Here is a 12382-nt window from a genome sequence, read left to right on the forward strand (position 1 = left end):
AAGATGTTCGCCACCTATGAGAAAAGGTCGGAAGAACATGATAAGCTCGTGAATACCTTGACCAAACAGGTTGAAACCTTAACGGTAAGGACCCAAGCAATCCGTCCCCGCAGAACCACCAAAATCCGCGGGAAGAGGCTCGACTTCGCTACCCCACTCGATAGATCAGGAGTCGCGCAGGAACGACCTTCCGGTCAAAACCCTAGCGAGAAATCTCCCCTCGAAAAGGGGAACCCTGAAAGTCTTCCTCCCCCTGCAAAGGACTCGGAGGATAACGAAGCCGAACACATTGACCTGGTTCATAGCGATGTCTCCAACGACACCGACGAGGACGTCGACAGACATCCAAGAAGGACTAGAAGCCGATCCACTCGGGAAGGCTCCCCGTTCGAAAAATCAATGACGGAAGAAGAGGAAATCGCCTATTGGAACGAACAAGAGGAGCTGGCTGAAAAGCAAACCGAGCTCACTCGCAGTAAACACCGACATGCTCGGAAATCCACTGACGAGACATCGGATATTCGCGATCTTCGCGACTACATCACCAAGACTGCGGCAGAAGTGAGAGCCGTAAAGTCTCAAATCCATCATGCTACTAGTGCTGCCCCCAAGATCGATCGACTGCTGGAAGGACCTCGAAAGACCCCCTTTACCAGTCGCATTTGAGACATGAGGGTGTCCGATCCGGGAAAAATCAAAGTACCAAAGTACGATGGTACGGCCGATCCAAAAGCGCACCTTCAGGCTTTCCACATCGCGATGGGAAAAGCAAGACTGAAGGACGGCAAAAAAGATGCAGGCTACTGCCGCCTGTTCGTTGTAAATCTTGAAGGAGCAGCGCTCGTATGGTTCGCACGCCTTCGTCGCAACACCATCGGGAGTTTTCGACAGCTCGCATCGGAGTTTCTCAAACAGTACTCTGTATTCATAGACAGAGAAACTTCCGATGTTGATCTCTGGAGTCTCTCCCAGAGGGAAGACGAACCCCTCAGCGAGTTTATCAGTCGGTTCAAGCTGATAATGTCCAGGGTCAGCGGGATAACCGATAAAGTGGCCATCGACGCGCTGAAAAAGACGCTCTGGTACAAGTCGAAATTCAGAAAGTGGATAACTCTCGACAAACCGCGAACGATCCAGGACGCCCTCCACAAAGCAACAGACTACATCATAGTCGAGGAAGAAACTAAAGTCTTATCGCAAAAACATAAGGCGGCAAGACCATCCTCGAAAAAAATGGATCCGAATGGGAAAAAGAAGAACTCTCGTAACGACAAATACGTCCATCACGAGGGGGAAGATCTCCAGGGGGCGCATAGCTACGCGATCAATTCGGATCAGGGCCGGACCACGGGCAACACTTGGACTCGCAATCAAGGATATGACGAAAACACCTTTTGCGAGTTCCATCAATCCCGAGGACACTCCACGACCTACTGCAAAGTCTTGGGAGCAAGACTGGCCGCGAAGCTACTCGCTGGAGAGCTCTCGGAAGTAACTAGCGTCAAGGATCTCATCCTCGATTCTGATCGCCCTCCAAAGACGGACAGAAACCCGCCCGCTGAAAAATCCCCTCAACGAAATCAGCCTGGGGATAAACACGGTAGGAGGCCGGACGACAAGGGGAACGATAACAATCGTCGCAGAGTCAACATGATCATCGGAGGGTCACAATACTGCGGCGATACTGTGTCGGCCATCAAGGCTTACCAACGGAAGGCAGAGTCGAGTGCAAATTGGCCTACATGGTCTCCTCCTCGAGATGGCCAAAATTGCTCAATCACCTTCACAAAGGAAGAAGCCGGCGGCAACGACCAACCTCACTGCGACCCGCTCGTCATATATCTCGTCATACGAGATTTAGAAGTCGCAAAGGTACTCATCGACACAGGAAGCACGGTCAACGTAATCTTCCGCGACACTCTCAAGCGGATGAGCATCAAACTCGGAGAAGTAATTCCGACGCCAAAACCACTCACGGGTTTTTCAGGCTAAGTGTCGATGACTCTTGGATCGATCCAGTTGCCAGTCATGGCCAAGGAGATCACGAAAATCGTCGAGTTCACGGTAGTTGATCATCCCGCTATCTACAACGTGATCATGGGAACCCCATAGCTCAACGCCATGCAGGCAGTTCCATCAACCTACCACCTGGGTCTCAAATTCTCAACCACAAGCGAAGTCGCGGCCATCTGGGGATGCCAAAAACAGTCGTGGCTATGCTTCCTCGCAGAGCACAAGTTAAGGCAAATCACGACTTCTGCAACTGCAAACGGCAAACGCACGAAGATAGATCGATCTTCGGCCAAAAACGCCCTAGGAAAAGACCAATTAAATTCGTCCACCAACGCAAACATATCGGATGTCGAAGCTCGACATGAGTCCGAAGCCCACGCTACAACTCAACCGGAACATCCGGAAAATAGCGTTGACCCAGCCACGATCGACATGGTCAAGGCGGACATCGCGACATCTACCGCCGAGTAATAACACTAGCGGCATGAAACAGAACTATGAGATAGTTTGATCCTCGAAAGGGGTACGTAGGCAGTTCGTCAAAAGACGAGTTCAGCTATCCCCCTCTCTAAAAGGGGGGGGGGGAGTGGGTGCGTATTCTCGTATACTCCCACTTAGAAGAATCGCCATTATTGTAATCGAGTTTTTAGAAACTTCAAAAACTTTTACTACAATATACGTTGTCCTTTTTATCGAAAACATTTACGCTTCAGTAAAACACAAAAGAAACTTCCAGGACACGCCTGGAAACATTAAGACTCTTGTCTGCGGCCTCATCCGGTCCAAAAATCGTAAAAATTATCATCTTTTCAAACACGCAAAGATACACGTATAATCCCTGAAACAACTGCGAGACGTCGCAAAAGTTAAAATTCGAGGATAATACTAAGAAATTTTCCAAACGCGACCACCAAAACCTTACACCCCGTTCGTCGATTGGCCCCGACGAACACGCTAGCCGTCTTAAACAAACGCAATTCGATCACTCTTTTGATCTTCAAAACGTCCAGCACAAGGACAAAAGCGCGCTACAACATAAACCCGAAATTTTGGTTTAGCACTTCCAGTTGACTCTGAGAAGATGCTCGAGTCGTACCATACAAGTCATATAAGCCGAGAACATATCGCGGACTTTAAACCTAGGAAAAACGATAGCCGGCTAGTCACCGCACAAACCTTAACCGAAAGTAAACCTAGGTCTTGCCCTAAACCCAACGCTCTGGTCTCAAACATCTCAAGGCATGATATCTAAAAGATACGAGATCCTAAACCATGTCTCTCCGTTCGTATCTAAATGTTCTCGAAAATCGCAAAGATAGGTAATTCTTACGAAAATCACGAACGAACCAACAGATTGAACGTCTCATCGGAATTACATATGAGACGACAACTCATATTTACTTCGAACCTACTCAGGAAAATTCGAAAAAACGAAACATTCATCATATAAATAACCGCGTAAAGCGGTAAGGGGATTCAAAGCCACCAAAGGCCAGTCCCGATAAGTAATAAAAACAGCCAAAACAGGCCCATACAAATATCTCGGCCAAAAACATAAAACAGAAAGACTAGCATCTTTCTTTCGATAACTATTCCACCTCTCATAATCCAAAGTCAAAATTCCCGGAAAACGAAGCACCGAACGCATCCGCGGGACGATCCACTTCGTCGCCACCGTTAGGAAACCCGGTCGAAACCTCCTCGGTATCAGGGGATATCGGGATGGAATCCCAGAACCCTTGAATCCGCTCGTTGATCGAAGGGATGAGCGCCTCAGCGTGGGCATGTTCATTCATCCCACTCTTCATCAAGCTCATTTCCTCCTCGAACACATAGTCATCGGCTCGCGTCCTCCAAAGACTTCCGACCGAACCGCGGCACTCACGGAAATCACCCACCGAGGTAAAGGCATTCTTGAGGTTCCCATACTCAACCTGGAATTGAGAGGCACGAGTCTTCATCACCTCGACGATTTCCCTTTTGCCCTTCCTTTCCGCTTTGCGGATGGCTCGCGCATGATCACGAGTAAGCTATGTCTCTCGCTCCAACATCTCGCCTTTCACGCGAGCGAGATCTCTCTCCGCTTTCTCCGCTTTGAAGCGGTAGACCATGGCTTTTCTATGGCCCGCCTCAATGGCCGAGCCCAGCAAGCTCAGGCCCTGCAAAATCGATTGACATGTTATGAAAAAATATATATACATAGGACAATCACCAAGAAATTCTCAAAAAACTAACCCCATTGATGATGCGAGATCCTTCCGCGACGACTTTCGGCCTCGCCGATTATTTCGTAGGTGGAGGAGCATCGAAACCCGGTGGTAGACCAGCAAAGAAATCATTGAAATCCGGAATAGGGACCTCGCTCGAACCACTCCCATTGCCGTAAGCAAGGTTCGGATCCCATCCTGGAAGCATCGAGTCATCCATCGAAAATTCTATGTCGCCAAGATCGATATCTTTTCCCTTCCAAGAGCTCGACTCCAGCATAGCTGCTGGAGCTACAACGGGATCCTGGTCGTCAGGTTCGGAGTCGCTTCCCGTGTCCGCAACCGAAGCGGGACCGGGGTGCACGAATCTCAGTGCCTTCCGTACCCTCTTCGGCGTAAAAGAAGTCCAGAAGAAGGGACCGTTCCTGAGAAGATCCCTCACCGCAATGATGTCCTCAGGGAACGGAGCAAGAGGATTGATGAAGGGACGATCGTCCGGCAACCTCCAGAACAGTGAAATGCAACTCTCTTCGACGGACGCAGCGTCTATACGAACAAAGAAAAAGAACTTCTTCCACGAGTTGAAGTTCGAAATGAACTTCTTAACCACTGACATAAAGTTCCGAGGGACCAACCTATGCTTGTCCGTATCTTTGACGAGTTGAAGCCTCAAAAGCGCTTCATAATGATCGACGGAAAGAGAAAGGCCATGCTCGTAGCTCAGGATCAAGATCCCAATAAGATGCTGAATGGCGAGGGGAGTCAACTGGCTTATCGCAACCTCGAAACGGTCCAACACTCGGACGAGGGTTTCGGGGATTGGGAACCATAAGCGACAACGCACTACGAACGCCTTGTAGCAAGTGAAGTAACCCTCTGGGGGGCTGTTAGCACATTCCCCGCGGCGGGGAACCCGGAACTCCACAGCATCCGGGATATGGTAGAACGATCGCATGATTGCGAGAAACTCGTCGGTACTCCTGCTTGCATCCCCTTTCTCGACTCCACGATGGGTCAGGACCGGGAACGACTTCTCTTTGGGAAGGGTCATCGAACCATAATGAGCAACCCACCATGCCTCGTTCTCGGCGGGATGTACCGAGTGAGGCACGAACTCCATCTTCGAAACAATGAGCTCTTCGTAAGCACTCGCGAATGAAGACCCTTTTTCGCAGTCTTTTTCTTGCTCGACATCTTTAAACTTCACTTGAGAAAGTAGAGGAAAAGGGTGGAGAGAAAGGAAGAAAGTTTTTCTTAAGAAAGATCTTAGAGAAAGACAAGAAGGTGAAAAAATTATGAAACAAGTTACCTCCCTACTTATAGGCATGAGGATTTACTATTCAATCTCGGACTTTCGGATATCAATTCCATCCATCACGCCTAACTTGCCAAACATGCCTAACCGCACGCTAGGATCCTACGATGCATGATCCTAACGGGCTGGAGGGCTAACTGTTGGGGTCAAAAACGGTTACGACAGAATTACCACCCGAAAATCCTCGGAGATCGTATTTCCGAAAGAGATAGTAAAAAGAAAGATATAACTTTCATAAAATATAACCAATACGAAGTTTTTACGAAGAAGTATCCTTGAAGATTCAAACCAAACAAACCAAGCTCGGTCGTTGCGTAATTACCGCGCATACACGCCGTCCGGTCGCTACGTAGCGACCGAGCTCGAGCCAAAGCTTGGTCGCTACGTAGCGACCGAGCGCTCGTCCCGTTCGGTCGCTACGTAGCGACCGGGCTCGAGCCAAAGTTCGGTCACTGTGTAGCGATTGAACCCTTCCGAACATCGATACGGCACCAGTCCATGCATTCTCGTCAAACCTTCGAATGCTATCTCCCGAAGACCGTAGCAAGCTCAGTCCATGATTTCCGCTATTCTAACTCATCGATCAAACTTCACGGATTAGAAACCACGGAAAATTCGTAGTAAACGTGTCGAGTCGGAAGACGGCCCAAAGGAGCCCATCCTACGATTTCCTAACCAAAAGCCCGTAAACCACAGCACGGTTTACGCTTGGCCCACAAGGAAAGATAAATGTCAAGTTTCCGCGGATAAATACGGAAGTTTGAAGATAATTGTGAAGATCGGGAAAAATGGAATATCTCCATTTTTATGCTATGACGGCTTAAGGGCAGAAGAGTAAAAGCGTAAACCGACCTTGGAGATAGTATATAAGGAGTCCTAGGCGAGGAGCATGAAAGGAGAACTTTTTCAGAGCAATTTAGGCATTTTTCCGTTTCTGTTATTTCGAGCTGCGACTCAATTAGGTTTAGCCGTCTTAGGGTTGCTAGAACTAGGAATCTCGCCGACAGCTCTCGAGCCCAGGCTTATACCTTGTTGTAAACACTCATACGCAAATTCGGAATAAGATCTTCTTTGCTCTCTTTTTTGATTTCTTATACTTTATCGTTGTTATTCTCGTGTTCTGATTGCTTGACGTGTGGTAATTAGCAGATATCGGGGTCCTCTAGGAAATTAGGGTTTTTCTAGTTTCCTTATTTAAACGGAAATCGACAGTGCGAATTTCGGTTCCCACATGAAGCTAAAGAAGATTATAAAAGAACTTGAAGAATCAGGCGAAAGAAATGATAGCGGTTATCATTTGGCTGATGACAGAACCCTCCTACTGAACGTAAGGATAACAGTACCTATAGGAAATGAGTTACAAGAAGAGATCTTGAAAACCGCACACCACTCAGTATTCAGTATTCATCCTGGAAGCACCAAGATGTACCAGGGTGTACGTCGAAACTATCCCTGGCCAGGAATCAAATGATCAGTTGCTAAGTGGGTAGCTCAGTGCCAGACCTGCCAACAAGTTAAAGCTGACCATCAAGTGCCAGGAGGATTATTGCAAAGCCTACCAATCCCAGAACGGAATTGGGAGTCAGTGGCTATAGATTTTGTAACAGGACTACCTCGAGCCCCAGGAAGAGGGAATGATATTATATGGGTGGTGGTAGACCGACTAACTAAGACTGCTCACTTTCTACCATTAGAATTGTTGACAAGGTAGAAGTACTGGCAGAACTTTACTTAAAGGAGATAGTACGATTACATGGAATTTCTGCCAACATAGTACCTGATCGTGACCCAAGATTTAATGCTCAATTTTGGAGAGCTTTCCAGCAAGTATTGGGGACTGATTTTCATATGAGTACGGCGTTTCACCCAGAAACTGATGGGCAGACGGCGCGAACAATCAGAACCTGGGAAGATTTGTTAAGGATGTGTGTTTTAGACTGGTCAGGTACATGGGAACAATACTTGCCTTTGGTATAGTTTTCTTATAACAACAGTTACCATGCAAGTATTGGGATGTCCCATTTTGAGGCAGTATATGGACGACCTTGCCGCCCACCACTGTGTTGGGCTGAAGTTGGAGAAAGACACCATATGTAGTAGATGAAATAACAGAAAAGATAAAGATTGTCCGGGAGAATATGAAGAAAGCTCAAGACAGGCAGAAGAAGTATGCCGATCAGAATAGACGTGAAGTAATATTTCAAGTTGGTGATCGGGTATATTTGAAGGTGGTTGCACAGAAAGGGAGAGATAGATTCGGAAAATTGGGAAAGTTAGCCACTGGATATATGGGACCATACCGAAGTAGCCTATCGATTAGAGTTACTATCAGATATGGCAATTCACCCAGTTTTCCATGTCTCGATGTTAAGAAGGCATATACGAGATCCTACCGAAGTAGAGCCGCAAAGAATAGAAAACCTTCGTTCCAACCTCACTTACCCTGAAGGACCACTTCGAATCGGAGAAAGACGAATAAAAAACTGAAGAATCGAGAGATCCCTCAAGTGCAAGTATTTTGGGGAAAACAGCGCAGAGTAATTATGACATGGGAAGAAGATGAGAGGTTTAGAGCAACTCATCCTGAACTGTTTTAGGAAGATGAAGAAGATCAGATGGGTGGAACATCAAAACACTAAGAATTCAGGATGAATTCTATTGAGCGGAGGAGAATGTAATAACCCTCTTCAAAGATTAAAACACAAACAAGGAAAAATCATGTAACAGCTGAGAAAATTACTCAAGTAAGTGGAGGTCAGATTGATCTTTTCCCGTGGATGATTGTGGATCCCAAGGTACATAAGAAAAATTTAGAAAGTCTTAGAATATTTTTTCATCTAAAGAATTAAATTCTTCAAGAAATTTAGTGGATTGAAAATGCTCGCGGTTCAGCCTAGAACGTCCTAGTCGGACAAGAAATTAATAGAAAATTTATTATAGGGCCTTAAGATAGGAATTACCATAGAATTATTTTAGAAATGTTTTGGTATAAGAAATCTTGGTTTTTGTCAAGGAGAAATATTCCCGCCAGCTCAGATCAACTTATAACACGTTTGGGATTTAAATACGGCCCATTCGGGGCCATTAATGATGTGTTAAGCATGTTTGGAAGCTTCCGGAAGATGCAGCGGCTTGCTTACCTCCTTCAAGCAGCTGGACATGTTCTTCTCCTTGACTGGACCACCTACAAATAGTTCTTGTCTCATTTCTATTGGATGCTTTGGTGGCTGGCCACAAAGCTGGGTTTTATTGGCCAAAATTGTGGCTAAGATACCAAGCTGTCTCCTATTGGTTGGCTTGGGAGGCAGAGACACCTCCTACTTGCCATGCAAGACCAAAATCTTCCCATGAGCTCATTCTCCAGCCTATAAATAGCATACCACCCCCATTAGTTCATTCTCCACTTTTAAAACCGACCATAGGCACCCAAGAGAACCCGAGAACACTTGAGCCTTAAGGTAACGTTTTGGTCTTTAGCTTTCTGTTTTTTTTTAATTAGCTTTCTTTTCTTTCTTTTACTTTCATATCCTACCCTCTATGTGACTATATTTCTAAAGTTCTAGAGTTTTCCCGATAAAAGTTCAAAGTGAAGCCGACCGCGAGGTTTGAGTGTTTGCAGTTCGAAACTTTCTTCTAAGTGTCGAGGTGAGTCTCGGTTATTGGTTATGATTGATGTGTGTGCGGTTAGCGCCTGCAAAATAAGAGTATTGGTTGATGCATTGCTAGGTTGCGCGTTTAGATATATAATAATATGATAATGATTGATGTTAGTGAAAGATATTGAGTTATATCGTTGGGCATCGGCTCGAGGAGTATAACATGTTTGTGATATATTGATACTGTGTTGCATATACTTGTGTCATTGCATTATATTGTTTGGACCTCGGTTCAGATAATACAACATGTTTTATCTGTCTTAACCGGAAAACCCGTAAATCCACAGATTTGATCCGTGAGGGTCCGACACTCGGGTGGAGTGCCATGAGAGTCATTGGTGTCCACTCTAGGCCTGTGCCTTTTCCGGGGCCTTACCAAAATTATTTTTGGGCCGACGCGAAGACACAGGTGACAGGGGTAGCTACCCTCGACCGTATAGCTGCATGACGATGCGGCAAGTTTGTTATCCGGGCCATCGGCTTTTTAGACTTTGTGTTTAGAGTCAATGAGCGCAAGAAGGGATGTGTTATGGACTTCGTATCGAGAGAGGAACAATTGGAAAGAGGCAGTCCTCGACGATCGATAATGATCTAACCACTCGTGAAGAGTGCATGCTTGTTTACGTGATTGCTTTATTTTTGCATTGCATATTTCTTAATATAATTGATCTTTGTTGCGTGATGTTTGATGCATAATGGGGGGATAAATAATTGTTAGGAAACCCGACTCACTGAGCAAAATAGTTGCTTATAAGACTCTTTGTTTTGCAGGTAACCCGTAGTAGGTTCCATTTGGATCGGAGGAGCACAAAGCTGTTGATGTAGATTTTCTACCTTTTGCAAACATATACGTTTTGTAATATGTAAGATATAGTTTTGAATATCGGCCGAGCATGTAAAAAGTTTTGATGTGGTTGAACTTAAAGGATATATGAATAAGAAAAAGTTTGTGAAATGCTTGGATTCCATATGATACTACTCCTAGTCCGGGACGAACTAACTAACGTTTTCAAACTTGGGTTGCAAAGCCTTAACTTGGAATCGCTAGGAAACCCGTTCTTGGACATATGATCTTGGGATTTCGGATCTGATCCGGGAACCTCGGGTCAAATGTTTGGGCACGTGGTAGTAGTATCTTTGATCTGGTTAGATCTCTTTAGTTTGTCGTGCATGTTCTTGTTTGATTGGTGCATGGCAAACTAATTAACTTTTACTTATTATGGAGCTGGGGTGTTACAGGTCATCCAATGTCGGATCATACAACTTTGTTTTTGCTATACGAAAAAATATTTTTTCGTAAAACCTGTTATGTTTACTTTCGTAAGTTGCTTCGTATGACTTGATATGATTGTACGATGGAATTTTTGGGTAAGTAAAGGGCGACTGGTTTTATGAAAGTAGTAAATCTGTGGTATGTATGGACATGTCAAAGTAGCGTTGTTTCTGCAGATTTTGCTAGAAACATTTATGATTTGATTTTGATTATTGGTGAAAGTTTCTTGTAGTTACTTATTGAGTGTTACCGAAGTTTATTTTGCTACGATCTAGTCGCAGAACGTTTTTTCTAGGCTTTTGAGAGGATTCTCATGATATATTCGTTTCTGGAACGAATTGGTTAACCAGCGGTAGATCTAGTCAACGAGCGGGGAGAATGCATTCCCTTTGTTATGGTCGCTGCTACTTTTATTCTGAATTTTTCTTTGTCGCAAATGTTTTCGATGCTTTTCTGTGACTCACTTGGTTCAACGGAAATTGAAAGCAATGCTTTGATTCTTGAAGATTGCTCGTATAATTTTTTTTATTTTATACGAAACTCGCTTTATTAAGTCGAAAAGGTCTTCAAGACATTGACTAATCGTCGAGTTTCAGTTTTATATTTGTACAGGTTTTCAAAACGCATGATTGTGTAAAGAAATTCGGTAAATTCCTCGAGATTGTTCGTGATGGTTTGTGGGAACCGAAATTCGCACTGTCGATTTCCATCTAAATTAGGAAACTGTGGGAACCGAAATCCGTTTAAATAAGGAAACTAGGAAAACCCTAATTTCCCAGAGGACCCGGATATCTGCTAATTACCACACGTCAAGCAATCAGAACACGAGAATAACAACGATAAAGTATAAGAAATCGAAAAAGAGAGCAAAGAAGATCTTATTTCCGAGTTTGCGTATGAGCGTTTACAACAAGGTATAAGCCTGGGCTCGAGAGCTGTCGGCGAGATTCCTAGTTCTAGCAACCCTAAGACGGCTAAACCTAATTGAGTCGCAGCTCGAAATAACAAAAACGGAAAAATGCCTAAATTTCTCTAAGTGCTAAGTTTTCTCTGAAAAAATTCTCCTCCTATGCTCCTCGCCTAGGACTCCTTATATACTAGCTCCAAGGTCGGTTTAGGCTTTTACTCTTCTGCCCTTAAGCCGTCGTAGCATAAAAATGGAGTTATTCCATTTTTCCCGATCTTCACAATTATCTTCAAAACTTCCGTATTTATCCGCGGAAACTTGACATTTATCCTTCCTTGTGGGACAAGCATAAACCGTGCTGTGGTTTATGGGCTTTTGGTTAAGAAATCGTAGGATGGGCCTCGAGTCGTGTTTTAGGTCCCTTTGGGCCGTCTTCCGACTCGACACGTTTACTACGATATCTTTTGACAATGAATGAACTTTCCGCGGTTTCTAATCTACGAAGTTTGATCGATGAGTTAGAATAGCGGAAAACATGGACTGAGCCTGCTATGGTCTTCGGGAGATAGCATTTGAAGGTTTGACGAGAATGCATGGACTGGTGTTGTATCGATGTTCGGAAGAGTTCAATCGCTACACAGCGACCGAACTTCGGCTCGAGCCCGGTCGCTACGTAGCGACTGAGCGAGACGAGCGCTCGGTCGCTACGTAGCGACCGAGCTTCAGCTTGAGCTTGGTCGCTACGTAGCGACCGAGCGGGACGATCGCTCGGTCGCTACGTAGCGACCGAGTGGGTCGGACATTCGGTCGCTACGTAGCGGCCGATATCGGCCCGGACTTGGTTCCTACGCAACGACCGGACGGCGTGTATGCGCGGTAATTACGCAACGACCGAGCTTGGTTTGTTTGGTTTGAATCTTCATAGATACTTCTTCGTAAAAACTTCGTGTTTGGTTATATTTTACGAAAGTTACATCTTTCTTTTTACTATCTGTTTCGGAAATACGATCT

The 12382-nt window shown here is 45.2% G+C and overlaps 1 long non-coding RNA gene across 1 annotated transcript; it reads left to right on the forward strand.

Moving 5' to 3' along the window:
- The first annotated feature begins 6548 nt into the window (after positions 1 to 6548).
- Positions 6549 to 11328, forward strand: LOC103849616. Its single transcript, XR_004456544.1, has 2 exons — positions 6549 to 9180; positions 9479 to 11328. It is a non-coding gene; the product is annotated as an uncharacterized LOC103849616 (long non-coding RNA).
- Positions 11329 to 12382: the final 1054 nt, after the last annotated feature.

The sequence above is a fragment of the Brassica rapa genome, chromosome A03, assembly GCF_000309985.2.
Source record: "Brassica rapa cultivar Chiifu-401-42 chromosome A03, CAAS_Brap_v3.01, whole genome shotgun sequence".
Lineage (NCBI taxonomy): Eukaryota > Viridiplantae > Streptophyta > Magnoliopsida > Brassicales > Brassicaceae > Brassica > Brassica rapa.